The sequence below is a fragment of the Thamnophis elegans genome, chromosome 3, assembly GCF_009769535.1.
Source record: "Thamnophis elegans isolate rThaEle1 chromosome 3, rThaEle1.pri, whole genome shotgun sequence".
Classification (NCBI taxonomy): Eukaryota; Metazoa; Chordata; class Lepidosauria; order Squamata; family Colubridae; genus Thamnophis; species Thamnophis elegans.
The window spans coordinates 135793206-135819449 of NC_045543.1; positions in this window are offsets into that span (position 1 = coordinate 135793206).

The following is a 26244-nucleotide window of genomic DNA, read 5'->3' on the forward strand; positions in this document are numbered from 1 at the left end:
TCCAGAAGAAGAGCCTTTTCTGCTGTGGCCCCCATTTTCTGGAATATTCTATCGTCAGAGGTGTGATCTACACCCACATTCCTGCCCTTCTAGAAGAGCTTAGAATTTGGGCTCTGATGCTTGGTCTGGAGTCCCAACAGAGCCCTGCTACATTGGGGGTGGCTTTCTCAATCCTAAGGGATGCGGTGGCTCAGTGGTTAAGATGCTGAGGTTGTCCATCAGAAAGGTTGGCAGTTCGGCGGTTCGAATCCCTAGGGTCGCATAACGGGGTGAGCTCCCGTTACTTGTCCCAGCTTCTGCCAACCTAGCAGTTCGAAAGCACGTAAAAAATGACAAGTAAAAAATAGGGACACTTTGATGAGAAGGTAACAGCGTTCCATGCACCTTTCGCATTTAGTCATGCCGTCCACATGACCACGGAGATGTCTTTGGACAGCACTGCCTCTGGTTTTTGAAACGGAGAATGTCATTCCCTAGAGTCAGGAATGACTAGCATATATGTGCAAGGAAAAACTTTACCTTCTCACCCCAGGCTGGACCATCATTTTGGTTTTTAATTTATTTTTTAAACTTGTTAATTCAATTTTAATTCTTTTTTTTTACACTTTTTAACTATTATATTGTAGGTCACTTAGAACTCAATATATTATTGAGATGGGTGGTATATAAATCTAATCAAAGGGAATGAAACAATCCCAAGCTAAGAATAGGTCAGCCATCTCCAACCTGGCATCCTTCAGCTGTTTAAACCAAGAATCCCTCAAATTCTCAACCAACTTGATCAAATTAGGAGTTCTGTTAATTTTAATGCTCATGGAGGCACCATAGAAATGAATAGTAACTTTTCTGTTTCACTGCAAGATCACCTTTTGAGGTCTGTCCCCATCATTAGATAAAATTAAGGTATTTGCTTCTGATGGATAACATTGGGTGTCAGAGATCAGTGGTTGGGTTGCAGGCAGTACACCCTGGTACGGGCATACCAGTTCCTGGTGGGAGCACGGGTGTACCATTCTAGTATGGTGATCCAGAGGGCCCACCCACCCGCCCGCTGTCCTTCCCTCTATTTGAGCTCTTCGGTGCTTCCACACATGCACACGAGAGCGTACGGCGGCCTGCGTGATCCTCCGCCGAGCAGCTGGAGCATCACTGAGGTGTCGCAGAGCGTCACGGGATGTAAGGACACATGTGCATCTGTGCAAGTTCATGTGGTGGACGCCAGGCCCTGTTGCACTGTACCAGTTGCATCGGGATCTGGAACCCACCACTGCAGTAAATGCCTGGTGGAGAACAAAACTAGGTTCTGCTGAACCTGCCTTTGCCTCCTAAATGAGTCTGTTTCTTCAGACACGGCCAAGGACATTGTTCAAATCCAGATATGGAACAGCTGCACCTCAAATTGAATTGTGAGTTATTTCTCCTCAAGGTGCAATGCCCTCTAGCTTTATCTTCTCATGTTGGCCAGCCAACTTCAGAAAAGTTGCATGCGACATCCAATTCTGGGTCACCATGATTGAAAAAAGATGTTGAGACCCAAGAAAGAGTGCATCAATTACGGGGATTGGAGACTAAGCCATATGACGAACGATTAAGGGAAATAGGTATGTCTAGTCTAACAAAGAGAAGGACTCAGGGTCACAGGTGGACTGTGGAGGTTCAGAGGGGTTCGGGAGAACCTCTAGCTATGATTCTGTGCAGTTCAGAGAACCCCCAAATCCCACTGCTGGCTGGCCCTGCCCACCATCCCCTCCCTTCCCCTCCCAGGAGACCCCATGTGGCCTGTTTTGTATGCAGGTAAGTGCAGGGCACCACAAAGGTTCAAGGAAGGCGAAAAATGGGTCTACTGGAAGTTCGGGAAGGCTGGAAATGGGCTTGTTTCTGGCCTCCAGAGAGGTCTGGGGAGGCTATTTTTGCCTTCCTGGAGACTCGAGGAAAGGCTCCGGAGCTTAGGGAAGCAAAAATGCCCCCCCCCATGATGCAAGAGGCCACCTAGGCAATGCCCACCATGGCCATGCCCACTCATCAATCGTGCAGAGAACCCCTTTCTAAAAGTTTTGAAGCCCACCCCTGCTTGGGGTGATATGATAGCAATCTTCCAGTATTGAGGGGCTGTCAAAGACAAGAGAAAGTTGACCTAGTCTCCAAAGCATCTGAAGGTAGGACAAGAAGTTACAGGTTGAAGATCATTAAAGAGAGATCCAACCTAGAACTAAGGAGAAATTTCCTGACAGTGAGAGAAATTAATCAATTAATTTGCCTCCAGAAGTTCTGGTTGCCCCAAATTAATTGATTAATTGATTAATCAATTAATTTGCCTCCAGAAGTTCTGGTTGCTCCAACACTGGATGTTACTAAGAAGAACAGACAGACAGCCATTTGTCCAGAATGGTATAGGATTTCCTGCTTGAGCAGAGGGTTGGAGTAGAAGACCTCCAAGGTCCTTTCCAATCCTATTATTCTGTTTTATGTGTGCTTTGTTTACAATTTCTCACCATCTTACAAACTTATTGTAGATAACACCATTGTTTAGTGCTTAAAGGTAAAGGTTCCCTCACACATATGTGCTAGTCATTTCGACTCTAGGGGGCAGTACTCATCTCCATTTCCAAGCCAAAGAGCCAGCGCTGTATGAAGACGTCTCCGTGGTCATGTGCCCAGCATGACTAAATGCAGAAGGCGCACGGAACGCTGTTACCTTCCCACCAAAGGTGGTTCCTATTTTTCTACTTGCATTTTTATGTGCTTTTGAACTGCTAGGTTGGCAGAAGCTGGGACAAGTAATGGGAGCTCACTCCATTACACAGCACTAGGGATTCAATTGCTGAACTTTCTGACTTTCTGATCGATAAGCTCAGCGTCTTAGCCACTGAGCCACCGCGTTCCAGTTTAGCGCTTGGGGAGACCTAATTAATTGCAGACTAGACAAATAGTTGACTATTGGCTGAAAATTCTGAGAATTAAGGGAGATCTAATGGCTAATTGAGTTATTAAACTGGGAATTGTTGAGAATTCACCTTTTACAAACAAAGAGGACCTGAACTCAGCCTAACTCCTAGTTTCTGTAGACTCAAGGCACAATTATTTTTTGGTTTTAATTATTTCTTGGTTTTTAAAGAAAAAAAGCTTAAATCTGCAGTTGGAGATGTTACTGAGAATAAAAAAATTGAAAATTGCGTATTTGGAGAAAACGAGCAAATATATGTTTAAACACGATTTGAAGATTTGAAGTTTTTTTTTAGGAATTGCCAAATGGGAAGTGAGACAGAATGGCTTTCTGCTGAATGTGTGTAGAAGTGACAAAACACTTTCTTACTCCTGCTTTGAGGTAGAGATGCTGAACTCCCTGCTGTGTGCCGCTCATCTTCCGTGCTAGTTTATACCGTTCTCCCCTTAGCAATAATGCCTGCTTGGGGACTCTCTGCCAGGCTTTTGGTCGCTAAATTGTGTGTAAAAGCTGATTTGGGAACCGTGTCCAGCAAATCTATTCATCTAGTAGACTTGGAACTCGATGAGCCTTTCAGAGCCGGTTACGGAAAAAGCTACACTTAAGGCATGATTATTTTTGATAATTTGGCCTTTCTCCTGTAATGAATTTTAGTGGATTTGTAACAGTGATGGCTACCTTTTTGTCATTGCATGCCAAAAGCATGTGCACCGGTGGTGGCTTCCGGATCCCATCATGTTCTGACCTCCCTCTTCATACACCAAAGCACGCCGAGACAAAGATACTTCAAGGGTTTATTAACAGAGACTAAACCTTGGCAGCAATCCAGCACAGACCAGATCTTGGCAGCAATCGCACCAACTAGAACTTGGCAGCAATCCAGCACAGACTAGACCTTGGCAACAATCCAGCCTGCCAAGATAGCCACGATAGCTTCTCCGCTCTAGTAAATATGTTGATTCCTGCAACGAGCTGGTGGAAAACCATTCCTTTTATAGTTTTGAGAGGAGCCTATTACCACCAGCTGAGTTCAATTATCTACTGTAACTGCGTAACTGTTCTTTACACCTATTAGCCCTCCATTGCCGAGCATCCAGGACCAACTCCCTTGTCTCCTCCCCATTGCTCCAATGCATGACGTCAGGATCACACTCCCTTGTCTCTTCCCCACAGCTCCAAGGCTTGACTTCAGGAGCATGCTCCCTTTGGCTCTCACCACTGCTCCAGGCCTCAGGCGCCTCCTGGTGGCTAACCAGCCTTTTTGTGCCCTGCCCGAGTCGGTCCCTGTCCAGGGTCCTTCCAGAGCCGACTCATAGAGCCCTTTGCTGTTGGAGTCTGGTGGCAGCTTCAACGGCTCCTGCTGGGCCACAACATATTACAACTGGTACATTGCAACAAGGCCAGGTATCCACCACATGCACGCATGCAGTGCATGCATGCATACCCACCACCCACTGTATGCTCCTTGTGCATGTGCAAATGGCCCCTTGGGTCAAATACAGGTAGAGGCTGGCAGGCAGGTGGGCCCTCCAGAGCACCGTACTGGAACGGTACCTGGTGCTCCCACGACAGTGGTACGCTCGTACTGGGGCGTACTGGTCGTAACCTACCACTGATGTGCACCAGTAATGGTATCCTATTATCTGCATGTGCAGAAGATCCATGATGGGATCTGGGTGGGTGGGCGGAGCCTCATGCCGCCACCAATACTGCTTCGTGAAGTGGTGTGAACTGGCAGCATACCATCTCTGCCATGCACCCATAATGCAATGCATGTGACCCCCCATGTGACCCTGCCCCCATACATGCATACGCGACCTCTGTGTGCACCCTGCACATGTGTGCGCTACCCCACTTCCTCCCCACATGCACATGTGACCCCCCTACGCATGCCCATGCATCTCCCACATGCACTCCGCTCCCTGCGCATGCACAGTACAGACCCGAAAACCAGCTGGCTGCTGAGAAATGTGTGCATGTGCAGTGGAGCTGAACTGGGGTGACGGCTTGTGTCACAGCTGTGCATCACAGCTTTGTAATAATGTGCACTGAACACTTACTTTTTTATGTACTCAACTTCAATCTTGACTGACCAAAGTGAAGACTTAATTGAGTCCTACCTATGATCATTCCTACTTGTGCCTCTCCTTGGGCTAAGTGGGTCCTAGGGAGCTTTCTTCCACCCATAGCTCTACCCATGTTTTAAAGTCATATTGTCTGCTGCTTATTATTAGATTTATGACCCAGCTTTATTTTTGTACAACGCATGAATGCAATGCTGCCACTTTGGTGAGGCCACACCTGGAGGGAATGGGATGATTGCCACAGGCAGCTTGCTGTAACCAACTCACTATGGCCAATTCATGGCAGGACAACTCGCCACAGCCAACTCGTCATGGGACAACTCACCAGGGACAATTTTAACAATTCTATTAAATTTTTTGAATAAATACAAATTATTTTAATTTTTGCCATTCATGTTTCATTCTGTCCCTCCTTTTGCATTCTTTCCTTAATGACTCTGTAGCAATAGCAATAGCACTTTAGACATATATACCACTTCACAATTCTCTACAGCCCTCTCTAAGTGGTTTTACAGAGTTAGCCTATTTTCCCCAACAATCTGCATCCTCATTTAACCAACTGTAGAAGGATGGAAGGCTGAGTCAACCTTGAGCCTGGTGAGATTCGAACATCCAAATTGCAGTCAGCTGGCAGGCAGCTGAAGTAGCCTGCAGTACTTCGCTCTGACCAGTGCGCCACCACGGCTAATCCACCATTTCTTTGATATTGTGTAACTTGTCCTGAGCGAGTTGTCCTATGATGACATGGCTATGGCAAATTGTCCTGCAGTGAGTTAGCTGTGGTGAGTTGACCATGGGGAAATGGCTGCAGTGAATTATCACAAACCTCACATGGAATACTACATACAGTTCTGGTCACCACACTACAAAAAGGATGCTGAAAACCCTAGAAAGTGCACAGAGCAATCAAGATGAAAAGAGTGGCTACATTGTATGAAGAACGTTTGAGGGAGTTAGGTATGTCTAGCCCAGGGGTCGGCAACCCCTGGCTGTGGAGCCACATTGCTCTTTCATCTCTCTGCTGCGGCTCCCTGTCGCCGATTGGCGTCACAATTTGAGAGGAGCTTCCAGTTTTGGGGGTGGGGCACAGCATGCTAGGAGGAGATTCTATGGTAAGGGGCAGGTTTTCCAGTCAGCTCCACAATTGATAGGGCTTTTGGTTAGGACAGGTGAGGAAAAGGACGCCGTGCTAGGAGACTCTACGGTGGGGGAACCAGACTTCCGTCAGCTCCAGAATAGAATGGGAGCTTCTGGTTAGGATCTTGTAGCTCCCGGTGTTTTCTTTTCTGTGGGAAATGGGTCCAATGCTCTTCGTTATCTAGATCCCTTCCAGTCGGGTTTCACGCCTAGCTACAGCACGGAAACCGCTTTGGTCGCGTTGATCGATGATCTCTGGAGAGCCAGGATGGAGGTCATGCCTCCATCCTAGTACTCCTTGACCTCTCTGCGGCTTTCGATACCATCGACCATGGTATCCTTCTGCGACGACTGCGGGTGGGGGTGGGAGGCACTGTCATACGGTGGTTCTCCTCTTACCCCTCGGACAGGTCGCAGTCGTGTTAGTTGGAGGGCAGAGATCGACCCCTAGGCCCCTAATGTATGGGTGCCGCAGGGTTCGGTCCTGTCCCCCCTCCTTTTTAATATCTACATGAAACCGCTGGTGAGATCATTCGACGGCACTGGATAAATACCACCAGTATGCGGATACACAGCTGTATCTGTCCACCCCGTGCCAACTCAATGAAGCGATGGACGTGATGAGCCAGGGCCTCGAGGCTGTTAGGGACTGGATGGGGCTAACAAGTTTGTACTCAATCCAGATAAGACCGAGTGGCTGCTGTGCTTCCCTCCTACTAATTGGCCAAGTGTTCCATCTCTCAGGCTGGGGGGTCAATAGTACGCCCCAGATAGGGTCCGCAACTTGGGAGTCCTCCTGGACCCACAGCTGACTTTTGAACCCATTTGTCAGCTGTGACCAGGGGGCATTTGCCCAGGTTCGCCTGGTGCACCAGTTGCGCCCCTACCTGAACCGGGAGGCTCTCACAACAGTCACTCGTGCCCTTGTGACCTCTAGCTGGAGTACTGCAACGTGCTCTACATGGGCTGCCCTTGAAGAGTATTCAGTGACTTCAGCTTGTCCAAATGCGGCCGCGCGAGCAATCGTGGGTGCGCCTCGATTCACCCACGTAACACCTATCCCCGCGAGCTGCACTGGCTGCCTGTTTGTCTCCGGATTCGCTTCAAGGTGCTAGTTGTCACCTACAAAGCCCTTCATGGTATTGGATCTGGGTACTTGAGAGACCGCCTAATGCCAATTACCTCCACTAGACCAATAGATCCCACAGACTAGGCCTCCTCCGAATTCCATCAGCTGCCCAGTGTCGACTGGCGACTACCCGGAGGAGGGCCTTCTCTGTGCTGCTGCTCGACCCTGTGGAACGAACTCCACGTGGAGATTCATACCCTCACCACCTCCAGGCCTTCCGCATAGCCCTCAAAACCTGGCTGTTCCCAGGCCTGGGGCTAAAGACTTGCAGCCCCACTTCGAATGGTATGAATGTTGTGTTTTTAACTGTGTATGGTCTTTATATTTTGTAACTTTGTTTGTTTCCCCCTCCCTTGAATTGTGAGCCACCCTGAGTCCCTTTCAGGGAAAAGGGCGGCATACAAATAAGTAAATTCAAATTCAAATTCTTCGAGTGTTTAAGGTTGCCAACCTCTGGTCTGGCCTAACAAAAAGAAGATCTAGGGCTGATATGACAGCTGTCTTCCATACCTGAAGGACTGTCACCGAGAAGACTTCTGATCCTTTCCAGCCCTATGATTCTATGTTCACATTCTGTGTAAGGATAAATGCAATGTGAATATGCTTAGGCATATGGGGAGTAGGGTATGTGTTCTGACCCCCTCCTCCGTCCAGTAACGAAAGCCTAGACATGCTTAATGAGAATGTCCTTTAATAGCAAGACAGATAAGGACCTTGGCAGCAAGTCCGACAAACCTTGGCAGCAATTCAAACAAACTCTGGCAGCAAGCCAGCCTTCCAAGTTAGTTTCTCTTTAGTCAAAGAGTTGACTTCGCAAGAAGGGCGTGGCACAAGCAGTCTTTTTATATCTGGAGAGGAGCCTAATGACCATCAGCTGAGTGTAATTACCTCCTGTACTTACGTAATTGTTCTTGACGCCGAGTATCTCTTCGATGGTGTGCATCCTGGAACAACTCACTGTTGGTTTCTGGATCACTCTCTCTTGTCTCCTCCCCACTGGTCGAAGGCTCAGACGTCACCTGGTGGCCAACCAGTCTCTCTGCACCCTGCTCGGAGTCGAACCCTGTCCCACATCCTCCAGGGCCGACTCATAGGGCCCCTCGCTGTCGGCCCCCTTTGGCAGCTCCAAAGGCTCCTGCTGGGCCACAACAGGTATGCATTGAACACACAATGGGAGGACAAATGCAATGTGAATATGCTTAGGCATATGGAGGAGTATGGTGTCTCTACACATTGTTAGTGGGTTGGCCTTGAGACGTTTGTTTTGTTGTACCAGTTCTATCACTGCGCATGTAAATAATAGGAGAATGTATTTATACTAATATAATATGTATGGATATCTTTGAAACTCCAACAAGTCTTTTCAATCTCACAGAAAATTCCAGCATCAACAAGCAAATCTGTTCTTCAGTTTCTTGGTAAAAGTGCTATAATATATTTGTTTAATAAAAGCTGTAGGAGGAAAGAAGTCCCTTGGTGAAATGGGGCAAGGCAATTGCAAATGTTACAATCCTCCACATGGAGTTGTTACCACGTGAAAATTAAATCAGCATGACAAATTCTGCATTTTGGATGGCAGTTGTATTTACTATGCCTTAATTGCCTTAGCAATTCAATAGCATTTCTTTTTTTAAAAACCACAAATTATGGCCCAAATTGATTAAGTGTGAATGACAACTCTGATTCAATTTAAAAACAAAAACCTTTGAGTTATCTCCTATTCTTGAAGAAAAGGAGTCTACATTCTCCCAGGAAATGAAAATCCAATGTGGCAGCAGAATCAAAGAAGGGAAAATTCAGAATATTTTCTTTGAAAATACACTGAATAGCTCTGGAAATGGAATCCAGCTTTTTTATTTTTAACCAAAGTCTTGATAGCTGAGTTCCCATGGTTTGTTTGTGGCTTGGCAAGTTTATCAACTGAGGTACTCTGGTTTGTAAATCACCCAGTGGTGGGCTGCAGCCCGTTCGAACTGGTTTGGGTGAAACAGTAGTTTGGACGATCAGCTGACCCCACCCACCCTATCCTGTCCTATATTTCTTTTTTCTGGCTCAGCTGATTCACGCGGCATTAAAATATTCCGGATTGGGAGAGACATGGTAACAAGGTCAGCCAATAAATAGGCATAGCAACTAAGTCAGCCAATGGGAGCTTAAACAGATCTGAGTCTGTGCAGAGAATTGAAACAGAATTCAGCACGAAATCTGGATGTGGCTTAACTGTATTAAGCAGTCTGCTGCTCTGGGAAGGAATAAAGTACTCTGTCTGGGCTTGTCTGCTGAAATGAAGCTAACTGCTTGTGTTTAACTCTCCTGCCTTGTGTTTACTTGGAAGAACCACCTGTTGGTTGTACATTTATTCATCTATTCTTTACTTATTAAAGTTTTTTTATTTTTCATTTTCATAACATATAATCACATGTATACTAATACACAACCAACATCATATTGTATTATTAATGTTTACATCAATTCATCTTACCAACAACTCCCCAAACCAGTTATTGGCTCTTCTGCTCTCCATACATCATATTTGTACTTTATCTATCACTTCCTTCTCCCTCTCTCCTCTTCCTCCCTACCTCCTTTCTTCCCTCTGTCTTCCTTCCCTTCTCTAATTCCTCTTCCTCTCCCTTTCTCCTCTCTCCCCTTTCCACTCCGCCTTTCTCTCCTCCTCTTCCCCCCTTGCCGTCTCTCCTATCCCTCTCTTCTTCCCTTATCTTTCTCCCCTACTTCCCATTTTATATTGATGGTAATTAAAATTCCTTTTCAATATACTGTACATATTTAATTTTTCTCCTCCTTTTTAGTAAAAAAAACCCAATACAACAGAAAAATATACATATATAGTCATTGTGCTTTTAACCCCCCCCCCCCCAGTCTAATTTTGGCCAAGATGTAGACCTGGTTACAATTCCTCACTATCCTTATCATTATCTTTATATAATTATGCATCCTTACAAGCCCCCAATTTGTGATTTGTCTTTTCATCTCAATAGTTTCTCATTGTAGGTGTATTTCATGTTCCATCTCCATTTTCCATATCTTGGATTGGATTACCCTTAATTGTCTCTAGATGGCAATCCTCGCTGTTCAATGTTCGTTAAACTTCCCTTAATCTATTTATAAAATAACAAGCAGTAAACATATTTTGACCCACGCTTAGTTGTCTTTCTATTGTCATATTCAATCAGTTTGCAACTCAATTTAATTATCATGTTAAAAGTTGGATCACAAACCTCTGCTTTACCACCTCCCCATATCAATTTCATATTTATCCATCCTTATATTTAACCTTTTTTTAGTTATCTTTCCATTATCATATTCACCAGTCCATTTTATTGTCATAGTTTAGGAATAAAGCCCTTATCATAACTTTATATTTTCCCATATAATAGTTTCTAATTATCTGATTTTTTCCTAGTGAGTCTTTGTCCTACTTCTGTTCCTGACTCCTCTCTTCTCCTTTTCTTTATTTTGACACATCCACTCTCTTCAATTTTCCCCGATTCAAAGAATATTTTATATTTCTCTTTGTTGGGGCATAATCTCCTATTTCAATTTTCCTTATGCCACTAACAATCTCCACAATCACTTTTGTCTGCTTTTTATTCCCTTTGATTTATAGTTGTGGGTTAGATAAATTTTCGTACTGGTCTTTCATCTCTTCTGTACCCTCCTGTACATTTGCTTTGACAAAAAGTCAGCATCTTATCAGCCATTTACAGTCTGCCGCCCCGACTCCAATTCATAAGGCAAATCTCCGACCTGCAAGGGACCAGTGCCTCCCTCTGGGCTGAAGATATGTTGCCCTTCTTTGCCCCCACCTCCAGTGGGGGTTCTGATCCAAAAGAGATCTTAGAGATGGTTTGTCAGACAGGGTTCACATGCGGCTCTTAAGAACCCACACCCCATGTCTGTCCAGCTGAAGAACTTCCTGTCAGCCTCTATTCATCTATTCTTATGTATATAAAGAAGTTGATAATTCCAGCTGAATCAGTTTTCTGTGTGTGCTTTCTGGAAATGATTTTTGCAACAAACTCTGACATATGGCACATCTTATTTCTGCGCCTCTGCTGTTCTACTTACAGGGGTGCCTTAGAAGGGAAGCAGCTGACCTTCAAGCTGCTGTATTCTGAATGCTGCACACAAGTGTGTTAGGCTAAATTGGCTGTTAAACCGGTTGCAGCCCGCCACTGAAATCACGGCTTGTCATTTATTATATGTGTGAATGCAATCAATTCTGATTTATTCAGTAAAGCAAGCTGGGCCTCCCATTATCTTCAGAAGGCCATTTGTAGCCTTGGCCCTACCTCTCCCAACCTGCATTGTAAAATAACACACTTTTGGTAGCTTGATTGTGGTCTGTGTTTCTAGGTTTTGGGTGGGTGTGAGAATGACCATCAAAACGTTTTACTCCTAGAAGATCAGGATGTAATGAAAACACATCTAAACTAGGCCCTAAATGGAATATTGGCAATTGCTTTTGTCTACCTAACTTTATTCTCAACTGTCATCTAGGCCTCTTATTTCCCTATTACACTATGTTAGAGAAAATTGGTATTGTCATACCAATAAAAGAGAATATTTGTGGTTCAGGGTTGAAATGAGGGGCCCTGGGTGCTCTCTGAGCTTGGTTGTTTTCTTGCAGATGTTTCACTACCCAAACTAGGTAACATCATCGATATTAGGGATGATGTTAGCAATAGCACTTAGACTTATAACTGCTTCACAGTGCTTTACAGCCCTCGATAAGCAGTTTTACAGAGTCAGCCTGTTGCCCGCAACATCTGGGTCCTCATTTTACCCACTTCAGAAGGATGAAAGGCTGAGTCCACCTTGAGCCTGGTGGACTCAAACTGCCAAACTGCCACCATTCAGGAAGTAGACTGCAGTACTTCATTCTAACCACTGTGCCACCATGGCTCTTATCTAGTTTGACTAATGAGATGTCTGCAAGAAAACAAGCAAGTTCAGAGAGCACCAAACCTCCCCCCCAACTATTGTTGGCAAAATATCAACTGAATCCTCAATTATAATCAAAAGAGTGAATGTCATTGAGCCTATGTATAAACTTCTATTAACCTTTTTCAAGGTTCAAGGTTTATTACATTTATATGCCGCCCTATTCCTGGAGGGACTCTGCTCTTTCCTGCTCTTATCATATTCATGGATAGCCAACTGTGAACTTCAGTTAGATGAGCTGGTCCCTTCTAGGTATAGGGGATTTGAGGAACATCTGCAGGACTTTCTCTCGGATAAAGTTGATTGGATCTTCTCTGAGCTGACACTAGCCTTTGTAGGTCCTATGGACTAGACTGACGCATGGTCTGGCTTACTTACCTAAGAATGCCACCAATGTCTGAATGGGGATCTGGATGGGGAAGAACGGACTGGCAAGAACAAGCATTTGCAGATTTGGGGACTCCCTGTTTCCTGAGATAATTTATCTTTAGTTTTGGGTAGAGTTGTGTCAGAGTTTGCTGCAGAAAAATCAAATCCAAGAAAGCACACACAGATAAATGATTCAGCTAAATTCATTAACTTCTTTATACATAATAACTAGTTTTCAGGTCTTTGCCATCCATGCACGGGGGGGGCAGAGTGCATGCAGGAGATGCATGTGCATGCATGGGGGGACAGTAGGGTGCACATGCGGGGGTCATTGCATATGTGAGTGGGGGGAGAGTTGTGTCTAGGGGTGGGACATGTGCTGAAGGGGGGTTGTGCAGGGGATTACATGTGCATGTGTGAGGGCAGGGCAAGGTATGCACAGGGGTGATGTAGGTGAGGGGGTTGCACATACATTCATGGGGGGCAGGTCACACATAGGGGGACAGCGGGAAACTGGGGGGTTGCACACACATGTACGGGAGTCAACCATGCATATGCATGCACAGGTGGGGCAGTACGTACACAGAGGGTCATGCACACATACACAGTGGTGGGGCGCACCTGGGGGTGTCGTGCACTCATGTGCAGGGGCGAGGCACACGAAGGTGGTAGTTGCATATACATTGCATTATGGATGCACATGCACATGCAGTGGGCACGCGTTTGTGCACTTTTGGCACACAACAACAAAAGGTTAGCATTCACTGAGCTAAGTATCGTGTTTTCCCGAAAATAAGACAGGGTCTTATTTTCTTTTGGCCCCCCTGAAATAAACACTTGGCCTTATTTTTGGGGAGGTCTTATATTTTTGAGGTGCAGGAGGCGATGAGTGTGGCCACTCATGGCTGCTGCTGCGTTGCAATATTTTCAGGGAGACAGGGTAATAAATTTGGATTTTATTGCAATTGGGACAATTCCCCTTCTAACATTGCTTATTGACATCAAGAGAGCACCTGATGAAGCTCCATACAATGCAAATTCCCAGTAACCCTCCATAACAATTTTTTACATAATGAAAAGGAAAATTACATAATTTGGGATCTATGTTAGTTCCATGTGTGTTTAGTAAAACCAGTTTTAGTTGTTATCTATCCTTGCAGTTTTCTGTCTATTTCTGGGAAAATGCTTCCAGCTAAATAAGCATATCTCTGGCTCTACACAAGTAGATGTGAGTTCTTTATAGCTTTAGTGATCTGATCTCTAAAAGCTGTACCTGAGAAACATACCCAGCATACCTGATTCAAAAGTAGCCATTCTATTTTAATCTATATATGGAATCAGCATTCAGGGAGTTAGTTCTGCTCAGTGTAGAAGAACTAGAGTTAGATGGAGAAAGCAATGTGCACTGAGAATTATATATGCTATCATGCTAAAGCAATATCTGGAAACTAATCAAGGAGCAACCCAAAACTAAGGAGAAATTTCCTGAGATTAATCAGTGGAACAGAAGTTGTGAATTCTCCAACACTGGAAGTTTTTAAGAAGAGATTGGATAACCATTTGGCTGAAATGGTATAGGGCCATGATGTAAACCTATGACACATGTGCCCAAAGTGGCACATGGAGCAATGTCGCCTGGCACATGCGGCATCACCTGTTCCTCTTCTGGGTTTCTGGCACGCATGCACACATGATGATCAGCTCACCTTTGTGTGTGTGGCAGTGCTGGAAACTGGAACAGCTGGTCTTCCATTTTCCTGTGTGAGCATGCATGCAGCACGAGAAGATTTCCAATGTCATCCAACTCTGTTATTCCATTATCTTTTATCTGTCACAAAGAATAGGGTGTGTGTGTGTGTTTCAACCTATTCTCCAAAGCATCTGAAGACAGAAAAAGAAGCAATGGGTGGAAACTAATCCAGGAGAGAACCAACCTAGAACTAAGGAGAAATTTCCTGACAGTGAGAACTAGTAGAACGGCTTGCCTCCAGAAGTTGTGAATTCTCTAACACTGGAGTTCTTAAAAAAGAGACTGGACAACCATTTGTTTGAAGTGACGTAGGGGTTTCCTGCTCGAGCTGTGGTTGGAATAGAAGACCTCCAAGGTCCCTTCCAACTCTGTTATTCTGTATCATCTGCTGATGAACAATCTTTCCAAGTTATACAATAGAATAGCAGAGTGGAAGGGACCTTGGAGGTCTTCTAGTCCAACCCCACTGCCTAGGCAGGAAACCCTATACCATTTCAGACAGATGATTATCCAACATCTTCTTAAAGACTTCCAGTGTTGGACCGTTCACAACTTCTGGAGGCAAGCTGTTCCACTCATTAATTGTTTCTAACCATCAGTTCTAAGTTGCTTCTCTTCTTGATTAGTTTCCACCCATTGCTTCTTGTTCTACCCTCAGGTGCCTTGGAAAATAGTTTGACTCCTTCTTCTTTGTGGCAACCCCTGAGATATTGGATAACTGCTATCATGTCTCCCCTAGTCCTTCTTTCTATTAAACTAGACATATCCTGCAACCGTTCTTCATATGTTTTAGTCTCCAGTCCCCTAATCCTCTTTGTTGCTCTTCTCTGCACTCTTTCTAGAGTCTCCACATCTTTTCTACATCGTGGTGACCAAAACTGAATGCAGTAATTCAACCTGAACCAACTCTAAAGCATGAGTAACAAATCCTTTAAAAGTGCCTGATGTAGCAGGAAGCCATGGATCTGCTTCCAAGGTTCAATCTAGGCTTACTTTAAAGTCAACTTCATGTTAGTTAATCACTCCAAGTTTATAGGAGAAAGGATGGGGTGAACCATTGTGTAGATTGGATACTGTAATACTTTTAAGTATGAAATCCGAGGGATGCCTCTAGAGGTCACTGTAACTTAATTGATAGGCAATGTTTGAAATTCAAGGTTATTCAACATTTCCATTAGGAATTATTTCTTTTTTCCCCTAATAAAAAAATGTAGCCATATTTCCTCAAATTCCTTGTTATAAAATCATTTTACAACTTCTCTTTAGGAGAATATCCTCTATCAATTCCTTCAAAATAATGTCATAGATAATATGATTAGCATTTCTTACATCTTTCTGCTCAATGAAAGCAGACCATTAATGGATACTCTTCACAATGTTTTCACACAAACCTTGTTCCATACCAATTCCAAACATTTGGAATCAAAAAATTTTCTCATTTCCAATAAAGCAATTTAGACATGGGCATCTAAAATGATGCAAGTTGGGTTTTACCTGCTGGACAACTTACACCACACATTTTTGCAGATTTATTTGTAGCTTCCATACCTCAAAAGAGAGACGCTGTGGCTCGGTGGCTAAGGCGCTGAACTTGTCAATCAGAAAGGTTGGCAGTTTGGTGGTTCGAATTCCTAGCGCCACATAACAGATTGAGTTCCAGTTTTTTTCCCCGGCTTCTGCCAACCTAGCAGTTCGAAAGTAGGTAAAAATGCAAGTAGAAAAATAGGAACTATCTTTGGTGGGAAAGTAACAGTGTTCTGTGCACCTTCAGCATTTAGTCATGCGGCCACACGACCACAGAGATGTCTTCGGACAGCGCCGGCTCTTTGGCTTTGAAACAGAGATGAGCACCGCCTCCTAGAGTTGGGAACCACTAGCACATATGTGTGAGGGGAACCTTTACTTTACTTTATACCTCAAAAGACAACTGCAAACGTTTTCTTCTGCCCTGCTCCAATTTTATTTGAATCTAATATTCTCTACTTTTTTTTAAAGAAAAGGTACACTACTGCTAACGTGAATGGACATCAGACAGTTTTTCTCTTCAAATGCAATTATTTGAGAAATAGGATAGGAATTTTTTAAATTTGTTTTTATTTTTAAACATAAAAAAACAACAGAAAAAATTCTTATCCATTACATATAGCATGTTGTTTGATTACAAGTGTTTTTGCATCCATATTCTCAATTACATTTACAATCACGGATTTTTCATCTAATATAACTAAATACCTCACTTTCATTGTACAACGTATATTCAATTACGATTAATATTTTTTTCCAATAACCTAATTCCTTACATTCTTGATTGTCTGTTTAATAACAATATACCTGTATATAATCACATATCCCAATATGAAAAAGATTTACCAACCATTTATATTTATATATCACTGTTTTCAATTATGTATAATCCCACCAATCAACTACCCAGTATGCTTATATTCATTATTGTCCTTGTACTTCATACATTCAAATAAAGATATTATTCCTTCATTTTTCAACAAGATATTCTAAATAGTCACTTCATATGTATACCAATTTTTAATTACTTCCTTATTAAAATTATTTATCAACAACAAGATATATCACCAATCCTCTATCAAGTATACAGAAATTCATTGTTATCCTTATCCATTTTAAAATAAAAAGTTCTAAAGTATTCAGTTCATATATGTATCAGCCTTTCATTGTATCCTTGTTAATTATTTCACACCATAATTATATTATCACTCAACTCCTTCAGTTAAAACATAAGTAAAACATTTTTCAGGATAGGATTTTTTAAATAGCATTTTCAGGGCTGCTTTATTAACTATTGATAATTGCTGATTCACCACTGGGCTGCATTTGCAATGTCCATTGTCCCATTTTATTTCCTCCCTATACGATCCCAGCCAATCAATGGCATTTCCTGAGCGTAGCCAATCAGGCATTGTGCACTAAATACGATTACATGACAATGCTAGCTAGCCAATTAAGCACAGCTAACTGCTTGTAGTGCATAAGTGAATTAACCTCAGTGGGTAAAATTTAACCCCAGCCAAACCAAACAACCCCGATCAAACACAGGGTTCAGTTTACTTTGACCATAAAATGGTATGAGGGAATGACCTTGGGAGAAAAGAAGGAAGAGCCATAGACTAGACAACAGTCAGGTAAGAGGCAGGTGAGTCTACAGAAGAAATGGTAACTTGAGGGACCTTCTCAACCACATTCCCTTGCTGACAGAATCCATGCATGGTCCTCTTGCCAGACAGTATTAGTTGGGTAGATGTAACTAGGGAGGAATGATCCTTTAAGTAACGTGGTCCCATGCCCGCTTCCAACATCCTACGCTACCTGTATGTTTTGCTTACAGCTACACTTACTTTATACTCTTCTTAGTATGTCGCAAATTATTTGTCCATCTGTTTGGGCATCTGTTTAGAGGAAAGGGAGTAAAAATACATCAAGATAATAGCTGTTGACTGTGTGAACAAAATCCAACCCTTTGTGAACATGCTTCACATGTAAAAGGGTTAGTTTGTATGTTGACAATGGCTATCTTGGCTTTTTTGTTCGCCCCTCTTCTCTTTGCCTTGGACCTTTCATACGGAAGGTTTCACTCAACCTCACCACACCTGCGCCACTTATAAGATAGTATGTATGCAACTTTGTTGCATGGTTGAAAGTTGGGAGAGAAGGGCTTCCAAATTCAGCTTTAGAGCAATATCATTGTGTCCAACAACTGTGTCCTCCAGGAAAATGTATGTAGGTAAGTGTGTGTGTGTGGTGTGTGTGTGTGTGTGTGTGTGTGTGTGAGAGAGAGAGAGAGAGAGAGAGAGAGAGAGAGAGAGAGAGGGAGAGAGAGAAATACCCCCCGCCAATGTGTAGTCTGTTTCTGTCTCAATCTTGGGTCTTTTATCAGAGGCTGGGTGCTTGAAGGTTCTGCATTGTATCTTAGATCTTCCTAGCACTGTGATCTTCCGGAAAGAGAGCTCTGATGTTGTTCCTGGGATCTGTTGGAGCCACTTTCCCAGCTTGGGAGTCACAGCCACTAGCTCTACTTTGGCCTTGACTTTCCACACCCATTCTAGCTCCTCTTTTAGGCTCTGGTACTTTTCCAGCTTCTCGTATTGATGTTGATGTCACTTGGCACTATTACATCTATCACTATGACCAGGGGTGAGATTCAGCCGTTTCAGAACGGTTCGGGCGAACTGGTTCGCTCCGACAATCAGGTGGACACGCCCCTCCGCCCCTGTGCTTTACTTACTTATATCTTCTCACCTGATTTGTGCAGCAGAGCGGATTGCCGCCCCTCATCTGTGTTACTCCTCAGAAGTAATGTGGAATGTAAGTTTTGTTAAAACTGCTTACATGCATGCACGAAGCACATGACCACCAAACCGGTTGTTAAACTGACAGGATCCCATCAATGACTACGGATGTCTTCTGTTCCTTGTTTATAACATTCATTCCACAAGCATACATACTGTATATGAATGAATGAATGAATGAATGAATGAATGAACGAATGAACGAATGAATGAATGAACGAATGAACGAATGAACGAATGAACGAATGAACGAATGAATGAATGAATGATGTTTACGCATTGACCGCAATTTAACCAACCATATCTTCTGGAATAGATTGGGCTGCAGAAGAAAAATTGGGAGAAATAGGGCATTGGAAAAGTGACTAGATTTAGCAAGGCATACAGTATCCCCCCCACCCCGAAATATGTATAACTAAATAGCTCCCTATCTGAGTGAAAGTCTTTATTTTAATTGTTGAACCTTTTGAACTTGATATCGTTCTGTGAAATCCATACAACATAAATAGCTGTCTCTTTGATGTGCAGGTAAACTGAACATGATCATGCCCTCCCCCCACTTTCAAATTTGGGAAAAACACTTCCCACCCCCTGTCAAGATCAGGGCTAAAGATGTTGACCTCCTAAATGTAGCTTGTTAAAAATACAAACCATGAGAGAACAAAGACAGCAATGATAAATGTATCTCAGTAATTATCTTAACTTTTTCATTATTATGGCTAAATGGAAATTAAAATAGAACATATAATTATGATTCAAGTCCATGAACCAATAGCATAAAATTCTGATTACTTATATTCTAAAGGTCTAATAAAAATGACACATGATTGATGAACCTTGATGGCTGTGCCTCTACTTTGTATTATATGTCGATATCACTTAAGAAATGACTGTATATCTGATTTGATGGTTCACAAAATCATGGAACAATCTCTCAAATGTTTCTCAAGATAACTTTTGGAGGCAAACCGTTCCTCTGATTAATTGTTTTCACCGACAGGAATTTCTCCTTAATTCTAGGTTGGATCTCTCTTTGATAAGCTTCCAATTGTTACTTCTATGAGCCACGGTGGTGGAGTGATTAGAGTGCAGTACTGCAGGCTACTTCTGCTGACTGCCGGCTGCCTGCAATTTGGCAGTTCAATTCTCACTGGCTCAGCCTTCCATCCTTGATGGGTAAAATGAGGAGCCAGATTGTTGGGGGCAATATGCTGACTCTGTAAACCACTTATAGAGGACTGTAAAGCACTGTGAAGTGGTATATAAGTCTATTCTTGCCCTCAGGTGATTTGGACAATAGTTTGACCCCCCTCTGCTCTGTGACAGCCCCTCAAATATTAGAAGACTGTTATCATGTCACCTCAAGTCCTTCTTTTTGTTAGACTCGACTAGAGTTCCTGCAACCATTCATGAAACACATTAGCCTCCAATCCCCTAATCATCTTTGTTGTTCTTCTCTGCACTCTTTTTAGAGTGTCAATAACTTTAAATATCATGGTGACAAAAACTGGATGGAATATTCTAGTTGTGGTCTTACTAGTGAAGTATAAAGTGATACTAACACTTCACATGATCTTCATATTATCTTCTGTTGATGCAGCCTAGATCTGCATTGGCTTTTTTGGCAGCTGACTGCTGCCTCATATTCACCTTATTTTTTGGAGTATAAGATGCACCGGAGTAAAAGATGCACCAGAGTATAAGACGCACCAAGGTTTTGAAGAGGCAAATTAAAAAAAAAAAGTTTTTGCACTCTGCAGACATCCCAAAAATGGCCCCATTTTTTGCAAAAATGGGCTCATTTTTTGCAAAAATGGGCCCATTTTTTTTCCAAAAAAGGGCAGGAATAGCCTTTAGGGAGCTTGTACAGTGCTCCTGGGATGAGCAAAAAGTACAGTGCCCCCCGAATGAGCAAAAAGCAGCCCATTTTCTGTCAAAAATGGGGCATGCATAGCTTTTAGGAGCCTTGCAGAGTGCTCCCAGGGGCTGGGGGGGGGGGCAAAATTGAGCAAAAAAAAAAGCCCATTTTCTGCTTATTTCTGCCCTCCCCAGCCCCCAGGAGAACTCTGCAAGGCTCCTAAAGGCTATGCATGGCCATTTTGGAGAACTGGGCGGGGTTTTGGGAGGCCAAAAATGTTGTATTCAGTGTATAAAATGCACCCAGATTTTCAGCCTCTTTTTTGAGGGAGAAAGCGGTGCCTTATACTCTGAAAATTATGGTAAGTGTTTGTCCACCAGGATTCCTAGATCTCTCCCACAGTTTCTGCTGTTCCACCTATTCTATACCTTTGCAGTTGGCTTTTCTTGCTTAAATGTAAAATCTTAGTCATCTCACTATTGAATTGCCTTTTGTTGGGAAGGGTCCAGTGTTTAAGTCTATCAAGATCTTTCTGAAGTGTTGATTTGTTGAATAAATCACAGTTTGCTATGTCCATACATGCTTAGCCAAAGCCAAATAAATCTCTTGATGATTTAGCCCGATGTATGAACTGAATAGCAATTCCCAACAATTTTTGTTAAGGATTCAAACGGATCTGGTGTACTATAGGTGAACATAGCCCAATCAGATACTCATCTCATTTATGTCTGCTCTTCACAGAATAATTCTTTCAATCCACACAAATCCTTGGGTTGTTGCATGTAGTCTATGCCCAAGAATTCAATCTTTCTTCTGATGTTATTGGATTTAATTAGGAACACTGAGTAAATAAAGAAAATGTGGACACTTGGACAACAAATTTAAGATGGGCTCACTTTTCAACTTATTCTACCTCTTAAAGAACAAAAGATTGTTCTACCTCTTACCTCTGTTTTTGAAACGAAGGGAAGGAAAACATTTCACGAGTTACGTTATATTTTTCCTCAAAATGCATCAGGGGATGTGTGTGTGTGTGTGTCTGTGTGCCTTTCCATTTTTTATCAAGAGAAAATATGAAATGGCTTTTCTTTAATATCGGGATAATGAAGCAATTGTCTCCCTATATTTTTATATGAGATATCAGGGGAAAAATATATTTACGAATTGCTTTGCCAGTCATCCCTCTGACAAATGTCAAAGACTAATATCTCATATTTTATGGATTCCTTTCTGTAACTGCAGCCTCCCCTTCGGAATGAGACCTAAAGGAAAAATATTGATTTCGGATAGAAAGAGGACAGATTTGCACTTAAGTTGTACTGCAGTGATAGATCTAAATCTAAGAAGGACTCTTTGGATCCAAAAAGTAAGTAGTTAACTTTTATTTTTAAGGACGGTCTTTCTTGTATGGCTTTCTAAGGTCAGTTTGTTTCAAAAACTGGCTTCAATAAAAGAATTCACAGCTTAAGTGTGAGGACAAGGTATAGCTTTGTGGAAAACAGTCGGTGGTCTGAAAACCTCATCCCTTAATTCAAATTATAAATACCCATTTTTCTGCATTGAGTTTGAAATTTGAATATGTTTTTCTGTTTGTAAGCTCTAATTTGAAATGAGAAATTGTGTCTTTAGGGGCTTAATGGTCAATGATTATGCTGTCATATTAGCTTTTCATTTTCACAAATGTTTCACAAAGGAATTATGTTTTATTTGGTAAAGGAATAAAAAATAAAATCTCTCTCTCTCTCTCTCTCTCTCTCTCTCTTTCTCTCTCTCTCTACACACACACACACACACACACACAAACTTACATAGAATTACAGAGTTGGAAGGGACCTTGAAGGTCTTCTAGTCCAACCCCCTGCTTAGGCAGGAAACCCTACACCACTTCAGACAAATGGTTATCCAATGTCTTCTTAAAAGCTTCCAGTGTTGGAGCATTCACAACCTCTGGAGGCAAGTTGTTCCACTGATTAATTGTTCTAACTGTCAGGAAATTTCTCCTTAGTTCTAGTATGCTTCTCTCCTTGATTAGTTTCCACCCATTGCTTCTTGTCCTATCCTCAGGTGCTTTGGAGAATAACTTGACTCCCTCTTCTTTGTGGCAACCCCTGAGATATTGGAACACTGCTCTCATGTCTCCCCTAATCCTTCTTTTCATTAAACTAGACATACCCAGTTCTTGCAACCATTCTTCATATGTTTTAGCTTTCAGTCCCCTAATCATCTTTCCAATGGATGCCCTAATTAAATCATGAGCCTCAAGCCAAGCTTCAAAAGAAATCCAGTTATTTATTAGGAGAAACATATTGGCACATACCCAAGTGAAGCCAGCTCTGATCTTATGTAATTTATGGCCCCAATCATGACCTTGTTTCCTCCTCCCCCCAAGGTATGTCATCAATCACATTCCCCAATGGGGCAATTTCTTGGGTTGTAGAGATCACTCCACTCCGACCGCTTCAAGTAAACCTGGGAGACAGCCTTGAGAGAGATAAGCCTGGAATGTGCAACTGTCTTTTGCTGCTATGCCGTTTCATTGGTTTCCCATCCCCCCTTTTCTATGGCAACTCAAGAGCAGGCCATGGATGCTTTGTGAGTTGACATCAGCAAAGAGATGGCCAGTGGGGGAAAATGTCTAGCTGTTTTTCCTGCAATGTCCTATAGCGCCATCCTGAAAGGAAGAGTTGAAACAGTTTATGACCTGTTTCATATGAAGGATCATATGTTTTACACAACCTGGTTAAACAGGTCTCTGCTAAGATTCCAGATGGCCTATGCTAAGCATGTGCTGACAATAACAATAGTACATTCATTGGCGTCCTTCAGTCTCAAAAGACTATGGTATCGTGCTCTGGAAAGAGGTAAAGCTGGAGTGTCCTCTCCAGCATGAGGCCTGGGTAGATTAATATGGAGGATAGACTGTTACCCAAGCAGCAGATCCGCCTTCTCCACATCGCTGAAATATTCCAATGGAACAGCAGAGCCAATACTCTTGGTTCCAGATGCATCACGGGGATTACCAGAATGTGGTTGTACACAGTCACAAAGTGCTTCTGGGACTCCGGCTCCGGATTTTGCCTCGAGGTTGACTCCTGAAGCCTTTTCCAGTAGTGGCTAGAGCCACAAGGCAGTGGAGGTTTGCAATCAGAGTTTCCCTTCTCCTAGAAGATGGTTCTGTCGCTTTATCTGCTGTTGGGGTGTAGAGCCCTCTTCCGTCTTCAATACCGTTGACCGTCTTCTCCTGTAACTCTGGAAAGTAGCCCTTACGAGGTGCTACCAGCCAGGCCAGCTGGACCAAGGTTTTATATGGAGGCGTTACTCCTCCATCACTCACCCTTTGTCCTGGCTTGTGACAGGCAGAGCCTGGCTTCCCAAACATTACCACATTAATAAAAACAGCAGTGCAAGACACTCCTAGGCAACCATCATGCCAAAGATATCCCAGGCCATAAGATGAGGGAGTATATGGGAAGTGTCTCAGAAGCAAACCTCCCTGGTTTTCAGGAAGGTACATATAAAAGAGAGGAGGAATACTTTCAAACCTGCAAATTCTGTTAATGCAACCTTACAATAAAGATGAAGAAGTCTTCATCATTGTGTTCTTGTCAGGAGTATCTCAGAGGATCTGCAAAGGTTCTTGGGCATCGGATTTCTTGGAAACTGAGCTGGGCATCACTACAAATGATGATGGTTATCCCATTTATTTATTACTGTCGAGATACAATGGCCGATTTTGTCTAAACAAACGTAGAAATAAATCACTGTTCCCAAATTGAGTGGGCACCATTTTATATTCAAGCTGTCTAAATCAGTGGCGATTTTTCTGCTGTTATCTCGTCGAATTTCATACCAAGAGATTGATAAGTACATTACATTGCAAAACCAAACTCTTATATAACTGCAAATCCTGTCAGAATAATGTCAGAAATGAAAACAATATTATAGCCTATTGAAAATATACCTCTTGAATCTAAGTAGCCAGTATAAGACCAAGCTTTAAATTAATTGAATTCAGCCCATTTTTATTAACCAGACCATAATGCGCCTGCTTGTTTTACTGTATATTCTAAATTCATAACTATTATCTATAGAATCATTCCTATGAAGTCATCTTCTATAGAAGACTTATTTTATCACCTAGGTATAAAGAATGAATGAAGCTTATATCTTTACAAAATGATGCGTTTTAAGTGTGAAAGAACTTTTCCAGAGAGTTTTTAGCAGTGCATACAAAGTTGAAGCATGTATGGAGAAATATTTCCCTTTGGGTAAATTTTGGTTTAAGAAGAAAATGGCTTTAGCTAAGGGCATGATCCCACACATGTTTGTTAGGAAATCAGTATGAGAAATACAGTATATCCTTCGCCCCTTATCCACACTCAGATAAACTCTGAAGCGAACCAGTCTGAAGCCATCCTGTCCTGCTTCACAGTTTGCCATGAAGCCTGAGAAAGAAGGGGAAGGGGGAAAGTAGATAGCCCAGCTTGCAGCCAAAATAAAAAGTTTTCCTGTGGGAACCAAGGTCATCATAATAGGTGGCTGGTGAAGGAGGATAGGAGCCTGGCAGCCATATTCGCTGGACAATCTACTATATTTTTCAGAGTATAAGACACACCTTTTTCCCTCAAAAAAGAGGCTGAAAATCTGAGTGCGTCTTATACACTGAATACAGCATTTTTTTTTGCCTCCAGAAACCCTGCTCCTTCACCAAAATGGCCCTGCATAGCCTTTAGGAGGCTTTCAGAGTGCTCCTGAGGGCTGGGGATGGCAGAAATGGTTCACCGACAAATGCGCGCTTGACAAAAGCTCACTGACAAAACCACGGCGAGAAAAGAGCGAGGTTGAAATCGCGCCCACAGAAGCGTGCCGATAAATGCACACTGACGAAAGCGCGCCATCAAGAAGCAATGCGAAAACAACGTAAGAACGCTAACGCTAACCCTAACACTAACCCTAACGCTAACCCTAACACTAACCCTAACGCTAATCCTACCCCTACCCCTACCCCTACCCCTACCCCTACCCCTACCCCTACCCCTACCCCTACCCCTACCCCTACCCCTACCCCTACCCCTACCCCTACCCCTTACCTTAACCCTAATCACGCTTTCGTCGGCGCGCATTTATCCGCATGCTTCGGTGGGCGCGCTTTCGACCTCGCTCTTTTCTCGCCGCTGTTTTGTTGATGCTCTTTTGTTGGGTGCGCATTTGCGGGTCATGGGCAGAAATGAGCAGAAGATGGGCCATTTTTTTCTCATTTCCCCCCAGCCCCCAGGAGCACTCTACAAGCCTCCTAAAGGCTATGCATGCCTTTTTGTTTTAAAAAAACGGGCCTGTTTTCACAAAAAAAACGGGTTGTTTTTGGGAGGTCTGCAGAGTGCAAAAATCTTTTTTTAATTTGCTTCTTCAAAATCTTGGTGCGTCTTATACTCCGGTGCATCTTATACTCTGAAAAATATGGTAATTGATGACACTGTGGAGGGGGGAAGTATTATTATTTTTAATTAGGTGAAAACCGTGTGAACCTTCAGAGTTGGTTTTCACTGGCTGTGCCAATATGATGTATCCAATAAACATGTTCTTAGAGGAATCCACCTGCCTCGGAGTTCTGCTTTCAATGGGTGCATTACTGAGAAAATAAATATTACCTTACAGCAAAAACTTCACTGCTACATACACTACCAGC